This window comes from Haemorhous mexicanus, chromosome Z, assembly GCF_027477595.1.
Source record: "Haemorhous mexicanus isolate bHaeMex1 chromosome Z, bHaeMex1.pri, whole genome shotgun sequence".
Lineage (NCBI taxonomy): Eukaryota > Metazoa > Chordata > Aves > Passeriformes > Fringillidae > Haemorhous > Haemorhous mexicanus.
Genome location: NC_082381.1, coordinates 73911179 through 73924355, shown reverse-complemented (window position 1 = coordinate 73924355; position 13177 = coordinate 73911179).

Below are 13177 nucleotides of genomic sequence, written 5' to 3'. Positions count from 1 at the left end.
TAGCAATTGCTCTGCTGCTGTGAGAGCAGTCCTTCATATGCCACATCCTCTTTCTTATACATGGCACTACTGAACAACAGGGTAACCTTTCAAGTACAGATTATCTGCTCATTTCCAATAAAGAGTGATTCTATTTTCTTTTCATGGGCTAATATTTCTATTCCAATGTATGTGTTAAATTTTATCCACTTAGTATCTCGAATTCCAACATGTAGCCAAGAAGCTGAGGCTAGGCAAATTGTCTTGAGGAACTTGTCTTTAGTTTTAAATTTGAGATTCTGCAGCTTCGGAGCTGATCTCAGTTGTATGAAATAAGATGCTTCGGGCCATTTTTCCAATCATTCACTTTAGTTTTGTCTTAGTGAAATGCTTATGCTGAGAATTTTTTGCATTATGCTATTCAGGGCTTTTCCTGGGGACTCTTGCTGCATGTTCTCCTGAGCTTTTACTCTATTCTGGAATTGTTTCCATCAAAGGAAAAAGGAGTAGTTTGGGATGAAACATTAAAACATTTCTACAAACTCTGTGTATCACTAGCAATGTATTAAATTATCCTGTGTCATTGGTGACTATTTTGTGCTGCTGAGGTACAAGTTGTAGGCCAAAGCAGATGAGCCTGGTAAAGCAGGTTTTGGTTATGTCAGCTTTTTGATTTGGACCAGCTCTAATCTTAGGTGAATGCTAAGGATAGACTGTTTGTGTTTGACTGGTACTGAGATTTTCTTTGTTCCCCAAGAGGCACTGCACCTGCAAGACCTCTTTCTTTGCATCATTCAGAAACACAGCTGATCTGTCATGGCTTTTGTTTGAACTAGACTTTCAAAGGGACCATAGGTAACAGCAGTAAGGGCATATGGTGTCAAAAAGCTACTAATAATTGTGTTCCTCAAATATCTGTTTGCTCGCTGCGAAAAGAATGAAGATTGGCTGTAATGTTTCCTGGCTCTGGTAGAAAGCATTTTTTATTTCTCTTCCTTTTAAAATTTCACGCATGGTTCTTTAAGTTCAGAACATACTCACTGAAACTCAAGAAGAATAAGTAATTTGTATAGCAGAAAATAGCCAAGATAAAATGACAACTTTTCATGTTAGAAAAGGGATGACCACAGAGTGATAAGATAGTCCAAACTTTTTTGAATGATCTGGAAGGCAGTAAACAAGAGGCTACTGCACTGCACAGGCAGTAAACAAGAGGCTACTGCCTGCCTCCCCAGGCAGGCATCAAATGCAACTAAGACAGTGTGTTCAAAGAAAGGAAGTATTTCTGCTTAAATACAGTTGAGCTGTAATACAGTTTGGTACAGAAGGCTGCAGGTGCTATAAGTATATATGAATTTGATAACTGATTGGTTATATCCAAGGAAGTAAAATCCTCTATGGGATATAAAATTCAAAACTCTGCTTCTGGATAAGAAAATTCCGAGCAGAAGAAGAATTCTGGGGAAATTCCCTTTTATTTCATAAAGTCAGTCCAAAACTTAGTGAGCAGGTTAAAAGAGAAGACTGAAGAGAGGTAGTTAGGAGTAACTAGTATCATATCTTTGCTTAATTCCTAGAGAAAAATCTGGGGAAAAAAATAGTTTCAAAGTTGACTTTGTTCTTTCCAGTTTTTTTCCAGACATAAATGTACTTTTCTTCCTGTCCATTTTATCTAGATAAAAAACCAATTTGGTAGTTCCAAAGCACCTTCACACTTCTTTCTGACTCACAATATTTTAGAGCTGAGCTGGACACCTGGGTGGGATATTGGGACAGTTATTTTCAATTTTTCCTTTAAAGTCCCTGTGGGCTTGATCAGGTAGCATCTCTGCTACAGCAAGATGTTCTGTGTTTAATTGTTATTACATTCTTAATCCATTAAATCTTAAACCAGCAAAAGATGATGTTACCATACATGAAAAAACTCTTTGGAAAGTTACTATAAAAAGGGCTGAAACTACAAATAATGTCTGATTGAGTGATGGTGAACTGATTCAGTTTAAATTAAATTATAGTAGGTTTGCAATGAGAACTTGGGTTTCAAAAGGGCAAACCTTAATAAATTAAGGGAACTCATTACCAAAGTTGCTGACTACTCTGACCTATGTGATCTGAATGTGGAGGGGGTAAACATTTTAAAGAAATCTATCAAATCAGTGGTACTGCCATAAGATTACAGGATAGGAAATGTCAAGAGCTGGTATAAAGAAGCAGAGGTGAACGAGAAGGGTAGGAAGAGATTAGTCTGATCTCAGTAGTATGCTAGGCTTTAGCTTTTAAAGAGCTGAATAAAATAATTGAGACAGAATAGAAATGCAACATAGGTTTGATTAAGGCAGGACTAATCTGATATCCTTTTCTGATAATGTTTTTCTTCTACAGAAGGAAATGCAAACTCGATTTACTAAAGTATTTGGTATGGGGCCACATAGGAAATTACTACTTCATCTAGAGAGTGCAGGGATTAAGAAAATCATTGTAAGGTGGACGAAGAACTGTAAAGGACAAAAAAAGCTTACTGACAAGGAACTATTGGATTCTATGAAGGCTGTTTGGAGAGTTCAAGTATCCAGGGACTGATCTCTTTAATCCTGTTAATGACATTTGAAAAGAAAAATATCTAGAAAGGAGCACAAGCAAAATTTACAAATGAGCAAAACTGAGTTATCAAAGACAAAACCATGCATAGCTATCAACTGGTCATAACTGAGGGACTAAAATATTGGAAATGTAAATCCAGTGCTTTGGGATGAATAATAAGATCTCCTACACAAAAAGGTAGCATGAAAAAAAGTGTTGAAGACCTGCAGATTTTGATCTTAGACAATAAGAATTATTGGAAGGGGTTTGAGTGCTACCCAAAGAGATTAAAGATTAAACATTTTTACTTTGTACCAAGTAGTAATTCACTACTCAAAGAGAGTTTCTTTCAAACAGATTCAACAGTATTTTCTTCTAACTAGCCAAATGAAGGCTTAAGAAAAGATGTGAAACTTTCATTAACAAGTTTAATTTTTAAAACATAAAAAGCAAAGCCATTTATAAGAGGTGTTAAAAAACCTGTGAAGAAACAATATCTGTTATGAGAGGCAAATGGACTCAGTGATCCAGAAAGCTATTCCTGTCCTATGTTGAGACACTAGAAGGAAGAACACAAGCAGTCTACAAGAGTCAAATACCTATATTAACATGGATAAAAATTAAAATAACTTTTATTGCATGATACTTGAAGTCAAAAAACCTTCAACAACGTCCTAATTTCTATTTTATGCTTTAGAATTAAACCAAAACTGGCTGGGCTAATAAAATAAGTATTAGGCAAAAATTTAAAAGAAAGGTTAAGGCTCTATTTTTTCTTAAAAAAAGAATGTGAATATCCTTTATAGCAGCTTTATTGTTAAAATAAAAGGCAAAAGAGGAATCAGTAGTAACAACCTGGTTGAAAGCTCTGTTGCAACCCCTGGGATAAAAAAACAGATTCAATTGCTTGGGTCCAATACAAGGTGCTTGTCACAATCAGGAAGGAGCAAATTAAGAGGGGAATTTGGTTCTCCAGTCAATGGAGCACTTCTTCCATCTTCTCGAAACATAACTTCTTTCTAAGCTAAAGCATATCTGAGAAAGAAATGGAGAGGAGTTTTTTTGTTTTGTTTTGTTTTGTTTTGTTTTGTTTTGTTTTGTTTTGTTTTGTTCTGTTGAGGTCACTGCTTTCCCATGACACTGCAAAGCCATGGGCCTGGCACTGGTTGACACAGGCAGCCTGAGAAAAAGCTGCATCTGCCCTTGTGTTGGTGCACCCCAGAGCATGCAGACACAGGCATGCTGCAGAGCCAGGCTGCACACTGCCTCTTCCCACTGGTGTGTGACCAGGCAGCATCCATGAGAGCAGGCAAATCACTGCTGCTGCCAGGCTGACTGAGCTGCCCTGAATCCCCCCAGGACTACTTGAGAGTGACCTGAGCTGCTGAACTGTCTTTGACTGTAGTTATAACTGTTATAAACAATAATTATTAATATTTTCATAATGACACTATCATTTGAAATATTTCTAATGCTCAATTTCCTTTAGCTTCTTTAGATTTTAAATATAAAATTTTACAAATCTGTAGAAGTGGTTTTTTTCATTCAGAGCTTCAGACTTGAATCTGACTAACATTAATTTGCAGGTAAGCAAACCATTTCACTTAAAATGAATCTTGTGAAAATTGAGTCTTTCATGAGGTCAGCTGCTGTAATTTCAGAATGCTCAATGATTTTACTCTCCAACTCTGAGGGGTGCAAAAAACATGTTTTAGAATAAAGCCAGCATTCCACCTCAAAGCAGATTTTTAGTACTGCTATATAGGTATGGGAAGCACTCATTGCTTTGTGCTGTAGTCTTCAAAGAATTTGCCTCAATTTTAAAGGACTTAGAGCAAAGCGTGTTCACCAGAGCCTAAGCTGCTATCTGGGTAAATTTGTATAATAATTTATATACCTAGCAATCCATCTCAAAGTATTATAATAAATACATTCAAATGATATTATTTGGATTTTTATACCAAATATATTTTTTATATTTAAAAAGAAGAATGCTACGAATTCAACTTAATTTTATGAAATTTATTGTGTTTAAAGTTAGTAGCAAGAGTTTTGAAGACCCTTTTCCAGCATCAAAAGCTCCACAACACTTCTAAATTTGGATTTGAAAGAGAACGTCACTTTTTGTGCTGAAATGCCTTTTATTTTTCAAGATCCCACTATGTCCTCAAGGAAAAAATTGCAGTGAAACTCAAATTCTTCCTTACTTCAGTGCATGCAGATAATGAGCTTCTCTGCCTTTAAATAGGTAATGTTTGTGGTCTCAGTATTTACATCTGGGAGCAAATTTCTGGAGAAGACAATACTACTCTTAAGCAAAGTAAAGGACCATTCTGTTTGCTGAGCCCTCCTGAAAGTCCATCAAGAAGATTTCCAAGGTCATATGACTTTGAAAGTCTGACAGCAGTTTAGTTCACTGAACAATGTAAATTCAGCTTTTTCCTCATTTGTGTGCAGAACAAACCATCATTAATCTAACATAGGAATCCATATACCTCCCTGAGGAGAGAGGCAGCTGTCCTGAAGTAAGTACAGAGCAGAGGTGCTATGTCCATGGAGGCACTGCATGTGGTGTCCAGTGAGAGGAATACAGACAAATGTCCCACATCCCTCTGTCTGGCCATGACAATGAAAATAAAAATATCATACTCTGATAAAGTTGCTATTAAGTTCATGAGATGACAATTGCAGTTGTAATTTCATAAAAGTCAGTATGGAAAGGGATCTGGTTTCAAGTTAGAGAAGTACCCACCATAGGCGGTCCCTAAAACATATTCCTCTTAATAGCTCAGGTGCCTAAATTAGAGATGGAGGCATGCACTTTCATTTCCCTGGTATGGTTAACATCTGACCTTTGGCGTCATGGCTATAACTTACTAATATATTTATTTACTCACACAGTGGTGATCCACAATGAATTCCTCAGGCTAGTTAGAAGGGTAGAAGAGAACAACTGAAACCCTTCATCTCTTCCTGAGGCTGTTGCAAAGCACAGAGAAACAGTTCAGAAACAAAAGTGATAAAAATAGCAAGAAGGGGGAAAAAAAAGGAAGAGTTGGACTGTAAGAACGCTGTAAGACTGTCTAAAAGGAGAGGTTTTAATAATGTTAGGATTTTTTCATTACCTGAAAGACTGAAAGCTGTAAGCCTGGAGAGTGGAAAAAGTCCAATGCTTAATTTGCATATTTGGTGCTGCATTCAACCCTAAATTGCTGTCTGCAAAGACTCCGTTTTGTTATGGAAAGTTGGGGTGGCTGGAATAAGACTGAGAAATTTCCTGTAAAGGATGGAGTTAATCCTGAACTAAACAGACCCTTGAGCCTTTCTGTTACACTAACAGAAACAAACACGTCTTAAATATAAATTGTTTCAAGTGCTCTCTGAGCATATTGACTGGGTCAGATTAATCAGGAAATATACTAATTTCTATTTTGATTTCTAGCTAATTTAAACAAAAAATAGATGTGCAAACTGTGGTCATTATGTGCATGTCTGAAGCAGAATTGAAAGCATTGCAAGAAACTGAAAGGGGCTGTAACATTTATCAGGTATGTTTTTATCTTGTTTCTAAGGAGTGGGGATGAACTGCATTTTTTTTCCCCCCAATACTAGAATGCAGAAAGCAGATAACTTTCCCATATTCTGGTTTTAGACACATATTTTCATTCCAGGAGTGAGAGCAAGCTCCTCTGTCACTCCTCTCCTCAGCTGCACAGAAGAAAGAGGTTGTTGCAAAAGGCTCATGGGTTGTGATAAGGACATGGAGAGATCCCTCATGGGAAAAACAGACATGATTTGGGGAAATTAATTGAATGCATTGCCAGTCAAGTTAGAGTAGAATAATGAGAAACAAAAACTAAATATTAAAACATCTTCCTCCCACCCCTCCTTTTTCCTGGACTCAACTTTGTTCTTTGATTTTCTTCCTCACAATGTACAGGGGATAGGGAATGGGAACTATGATCATCACACATTGCCTCTGCTGCTCCTTCCTTCTCAGGGAAGGGCTCCTTCTCGTGCTCCAGCATGGAGTCCCTAGCACAGAAGAGAGTCATCCATGATGTGGATCCTTGCCATGGGCTACAGTTCATCCTGGCATGGATAGGTTACAGCGTCACAGATCTCTCCAGCAAACCTGTTCCAGCGTGGGCTCCTCTCTCCAGGGATCCACAGGTCCTGTCATGCCTGCTCCTGCGAGAGCTGTCCACAGTGTCACGCCACCTTCAAGAGTGTGCACCTCTGCCACGGCCTCCTCTGTGAGCTGCAGGTGGATCTCTGCTCCACCATGACCTCCATGGGCTGCAGGGGCACAGCTGCCCCACTGTGATCTCACATGGGAAGCTCTGCTCTGGCAGCTGGAGCACCTCATGTCCCTCTTCACTGACTGGGAATATGTGTCCCACACATTCTTGTTCCTTTATCTGGGCTCTACTTGTACAGCAGGCTTTTTTTCCCTCCCTGAGGAGCTGCCACCACCACCACGGGGCTCAGCCTTGGGCAAGTCCTTCTCAGAAGTGGCTGTGATGCCCCTGGCCAACGTGAAGACAACTCCTGGAATCTTTTCCCAGAAGCCCTCCTTGCTAGCAAGCCATTGCTGTGCAAATGCAATACACCTAGATACATGGATCCACTAATTCAATCTATATAAAAGAAGACATTTTTGTAAGAATGTACACCTGTTACAGCTAGATTTCTGCTGGAAAGAAATATGAAGCTATTCAGAAAACTAAAAAAAAAACAATGCTTATCTGGTAAAATGTTGTTCACATAGACCCCCAGTAAATATCTGCGTAAACAAAATAATTATCCATTTCAGAATAAGAAGTACTAAGATATAAAGATATCGGTAAAATAAGTAGTGAACTACTTAAAATGCAAGAAAATTAAATTCAGTTTGTAATTTTGAAAATTTCAGGAAAAATAAAGATCCTCAGATTTTAAATAGTTGAATTTTTACTAAAATCCCTTGTATTTATAATATAAACACAATCACAATGACTATGTTGGTGATCATCAGAAGTCTAATGACCAAGAGAAATTTAAAATTTCACCTTCCCCTCAGGTAAGCCCTGTTGCACTAAGATGGTGAGTCCTATGTGCTTAGTATAGAGCACAAAAGGAGCCTGATCATGCTTGAATGAGAGTGTTATATTGACTTGAATAGGAGCAAGATTGCTCCATCAGTCTAGATTTTCTTTCTTCTCCTTCTTCTTTTGTTTCAGATTGGTAACTCTGGCTTGAGCTGTCAGTCAAAAACCTTACTAGATGAGATTCAATGGCACATTCATATTTCCAATGACATTATGGATTTCTATTATACATATATTTATGTTTCACTTATAGTTTAACAGCAATAGACCTTCAGAACATGAGTGCTGAACAAACCTGATTGCTTCCTTGGATCAGGAGTCCAACTTTGGCTTAAGTTTTTTACATAGAGAATGAATGTTTCCTAAATGTACATAAATTCAGCTTTTACCCTTACTATATTCTGTAAAAGAGTTACAAAGATTTGATTGTATATGGCAAATTCAGGGAAAATTTTCCTATGGTTTTGGCTTGTTGCATTAATTGTTCTTGACTTTGATAATTAACTCCAATCAGCTACCCATACCTGGAAAGTACATTATTTTTTATGTGCTTTTCTTATTTATTTTTTAGGAAAGAAAAAATAAGAGCTTACTTAGGCAAAAGCTCAACTCTGAAGGCTTTAATTGAACAGTCTCAGTAAGGTATCTTTATTTTGGATTCCATTCAATTTAATCCTGACTTTAAAAGCATGTTGCTGATCTTGGACTGCATAGAATTATGTAAAAACTCTCAAGGTGTGATGGTTTCATTGCATTGCTTAAATATTGCATCTTGAAAATTTAATTGTACTTTAAAAATATTTTTTGTCAGTCTAATATTTTTTCTTTTATCTGAGCTGTGCTCCCAGTGTGGTGAACTAATTTCTGTGTAACCAGTAACAACTAAATTCAGTTAGCATGTTTTATGTACTAGCATGCTTTCTATTAAATCAGATTTCATTAAATTAGGCTGGGTCAAGGCATAGTTCTCCATTTATTTCCCTCAAAAGGTTTTGCACAGGAGACAATGCACGAGTTTTCTGTCTAACTGGTAAACACCTTTGTTTAAGACTTTCTGGGGAATAAAACATATCATAAGTTAAGTACTAAATATTTATTTAAATTATTGACTCCTGAAATATTCCAGTACTCTGCAAATCCAACCCTATCAGGCTACAGGATGACCTCTTGATTTATCAGACTAAACACAGGGCTGAAGGTGTGGTTTTTTGCAGCTTTAATATCCCAAGTACCATGCCTAACAGTTAATTAGTCTATTATCTCTAACAGGTTTTTTTTTTTACTTTAAAATCGATGGTTGTGAAAACTGATTTCACCACAAACTATCTCTGGTTTACTGAAGTAATATAGGAGAATAAAATTTAGAATATAGAATTATAGACGAATAGTGATATAGAATATATATAAAATGGTATTTCACTTTATATTTCTTGCACAAAATAAAGGGTATTTACTGTGGTTTTTAAAATATGCATTAGATGCATTTGGTATTTTTAGTTTTGGCTCTTAAATGCAGTGGTCTTCTAAGCAGTTCCCTTAAGCAGTATAAGTGTGTCCAAAACCTTACAGGAAATGTAATTTTAGCCTTGCATTCATTGACATCTCTCACCTTTCTTTTGTTCACTTTAGTCTTCTTATTCATCTGTGCTCTCATTTTCAAATTCTCACTGTGGCATTTTCTGTGATCACTGACTCTTTCCCACCATCCTTCTCCTTTTATTCTTGTTTTTGTTCTCAGTCAGTCTTTCAGAACTGTCATATTATACTCTAAATTACAATTTATAATTATGATATTTTTAAAAGCTTCTAACTATACTTTCTTTTTTGTCTCCCTCCCCTTTTGATATTCTCCAACTCTTAATATTACTTTTCAATATATTTGTTTTTTCATTTTTTGAATGTTAGCTCAAATAGACATTTCTTTATTTTCTTTCAAGGATGTTACTTTGTTCTCACTCAATGTAATCAAGAATTTACATATTTCTTTTTGTATCTAATGAAGACATTTATTTCTTTTAGTTATACATTGTTTTCATTATTTTGGGAAGTAAATTGAATAAAATCAACTGTGTTCACCTAAAACTCATTATGATAGTGAGTATAAAAGTGTGTCTTAGGTGATTTTGTTCTTTGCACTGTTAAACTTTGCAAAAGGTGGTGTAGTTTTATACATTAGAACATGTTTCATACAAATTTCATATTTGATGTATGATGATGTATGATCCTTTGAATATTCTGTCCTTTCTCTCTTACCTGACAGGAACTATGTACTATTTCTGGGTCTTCAAATCTGCACTCTTTTCTGAAATTCAGAAAGAAGGATGAAGAAATTTGAACATACTTCCAGTCTATATTTAAATCAAACTGCAATTATTAAAACTTTAAAACAGAGAAAGAGAAAATGGGAAGATCTAGGTCCTGTAGAAAGTTGAGGAAGTCACCCTGTCAGGCCAGCACTTCTTGGAATTATGTATTCATTTAATTAGATTATTATATCATAGTACACATTCTCCCATTCTCTCCTGTTTATGTAGTTGTGCACCGAGGACATTTTTTCCCTCCTGATAGTATTGTTATCACTCAGTTTGACCAGATATTAATTTGTCAAGTATAACACTTCCTAAAGATCCTCCTTCAAATTTTTGTGGAAATAGCTCTCTCATGTGCTTCTGTTACTCTGTTCTCTCATTCCTATGCTTTAAGGGAACAGCCTTAATTTCTGCAGGATGATGGAGAAAGGAGCAACCTGCCAGGTGAGTGATTAGTCACACTTTGATAGCTGTACTGCATGCTCACAAATACACCATGAAAGCATGGCAGTTTTGGAACTGACTCATGTTTTGCTTCCCAGCTACATCCACGTCAATGAATAAAGCAGATCCACTCTTCAGCCTCAATCTGAATTGTAGGGCAGAGATCACATCCATACATGGAAAATAGTAATTCCCCTTAATTTGCTCATGTGGTAATAGATGTTACAAAACACTGAAAAGTAGGGAGACTAAGAATACCAACTTTTCCCTAAAACACAGTTCTCTCACTGGATTGAGGAGAAATTGGCAAGAAAGACACACAATACTGTTCTGGCTCAATATAATTACTAGATCATTCTTGCTGTGCCACAGTTTACTGGGAGGAGCTTAGATACAACTTGGGAGCTAAAACCAATACTCAGCAACCCTCATGAAGCCTGGACAGCTCATGGGGTATTTCAGTGGTGAAACTAGGCTAAGAGAAAACTCAGTGAGTAAGGAGGTTTTAAGAGAAATGTGAAGACTGAGAAATGCTGAACAGGAGAGACTAAAAGAGCAAATGAGATTACAGGGAAGAGGCAGTATTAAAATAAGGAAGTGAAAGTGGAGGAGGGATTGCTTGGAGCAGGGAAAACAGACAGTACAATGCAGAAGGAAATTGACAGAGAGAAAAGAAAAATCTGTGCCCACTACAGATTGCTCTTTCAGATCTTGAAATCAACATTCTCTACTCTAATCTGTATTCAGCTTCCAAGAAAAAGAAATCTCTCTGAGAAAATAATTCTTTGGTCCTTAGCTTAGCATTTGTACAATGGAAGTAACAGCCTTTCACCTTAAAAATTAAGCCACTAAAGTTTGTGAGGCACTTAAACTGATGAGTGTTGAAAAAAGTCTGAGTTACGTCTGTCTACAATGCAGAGGACAAATTGTGCACTGGAAAAGCACAAGATATCACAAACAACAGAGACATGAGATAAGAATTTCCATATTTTTTACCAATAGGCAGCATATTCAGGGAAGAAGAAAGGCACAGTCTGATTTCACCAGTTGAAAATGGTGTCCTGATACACAAATCCTGACCAAGGGAGGACAACATAAATCTTGGTTTTTGAATGGTTAATAGCATCCCACTAATAAGATACTTTTTGAGTGTAATAAAATTTTTTAAATCAAAGAGTCGGTGTATTTTTCTGAGAGTTACTGCTCTCTAGTATTCAGCACAAGGTAATCAATATCTAAATCCATTTCTCCAGACCTTAACAGCTAAATAGTTATTGCAACTATATAAATTAAACATTTTCCCCTCTGTTTTCCTTCAGTATGTTATGTTACGCTGAATTTCCACATTTTCCATTTTTTCAGCCCTTTGCACAATTATACTCTCAATTAACTGGACTTTTCTTGCCTCTAATGGCATGTCAAAGTGAAACAGTACAGTCATCATAACCTACCTTGGGTTTACTACTTTCTACCAGCAATTTCAGCTTCTGTTTCAATCCTTGTATCTTTTTCTTTATCATGGAAATCTGCTTGTGGAGTAACTACAGTGTTCCTGCGCCAGATTCCTAAATGTAAATTTTACTGGCATGCTTGGTTCTTTTATTTTCTACTCTAATCCTGGTTGATACTTGACTTGTTGGAACCTGTTACTGTCAAGCACTCCATGGCATCTCTCCCCATTACATTCTTTAGAAATTCCATGAGTTTTTTCTTTTGTTGTTGTTGTTGTTAGTTTCTTTGGTTTTTGTGGGGTTGGTTTGGGTTTTTTTTCCCTTTAAGAGGAAAGGTAGTTTGCACTATTCATCTTACTAAAAAACTTATTCATCTCACTATACTTAAAAAAACAGAGATGTGTAAGGAAAATTCATTAGTTTTTCTTTCTATCTGAAAATGTACAACTTAAATGGTGCACTTCATCTGGTGCCTTGAGAGGGAAAGGAAACCTCATGCTATGATAATGCCCTTTTTTTTACCCTATTAAAAGCTTTGGTTCTTCTTCTAGACAATGTGCTTTTAATTTACACAGAACTTTTCAGTGTCTATCCCTTTTTTATTGTTATGCCTGTATAATGTGACTAGGGCACACACAATATGATACAACCAGTAATGACATTAACAGTATGTTGGGGGCTGGGTTCCTGTTTAGGGTTAAACCCTGATGTTAATTGATGAAAATAGTTCAGGAAACAGAAGCTCATGCATTTTTATCAGCTCAGGTTTCATCGATTTCATACAATTTTTTAAAATATACATTCAGTATATTGAAAATTTATAGTGAATCCAGGTTTTAAACCTAATTCTGAATTCCATGGTATGCATGAATAATTACTATTTAACAAAATTATAGATGCTAGGAAAAACGCAAACCAATCCTTCATTGGAAACAGTAGAGGAGACCTAACAGATAACACAAAGAGATACCATATGAGAATACATCCCCTGACATCCACTTAATTTGCTAGAGTTCAAAGGACATTCAATCCCACCAGAATGACATCAAAAAGGATTGTAAAAATATCTTGTCAAGCAGCATTGTTGTGCTGTCTAACTTTTTAATCGTAGCATAATGTTAATGCTATTATAGCTTCTATAAAGATACACAGGGGTCAAGGATGCCAGAGGGAAAAAAAAGAAAAAGGGGAAAAGAAGAAAAGGTTACACATGCTAATTACATTTTCTGGAGCTTAGTATGATGGTGTGACCTATATTTATGCATTTTGTCCTGATGATATTATTTCAAACTATTCTTTCAATATTAACTGCTTTTAGAGTGGG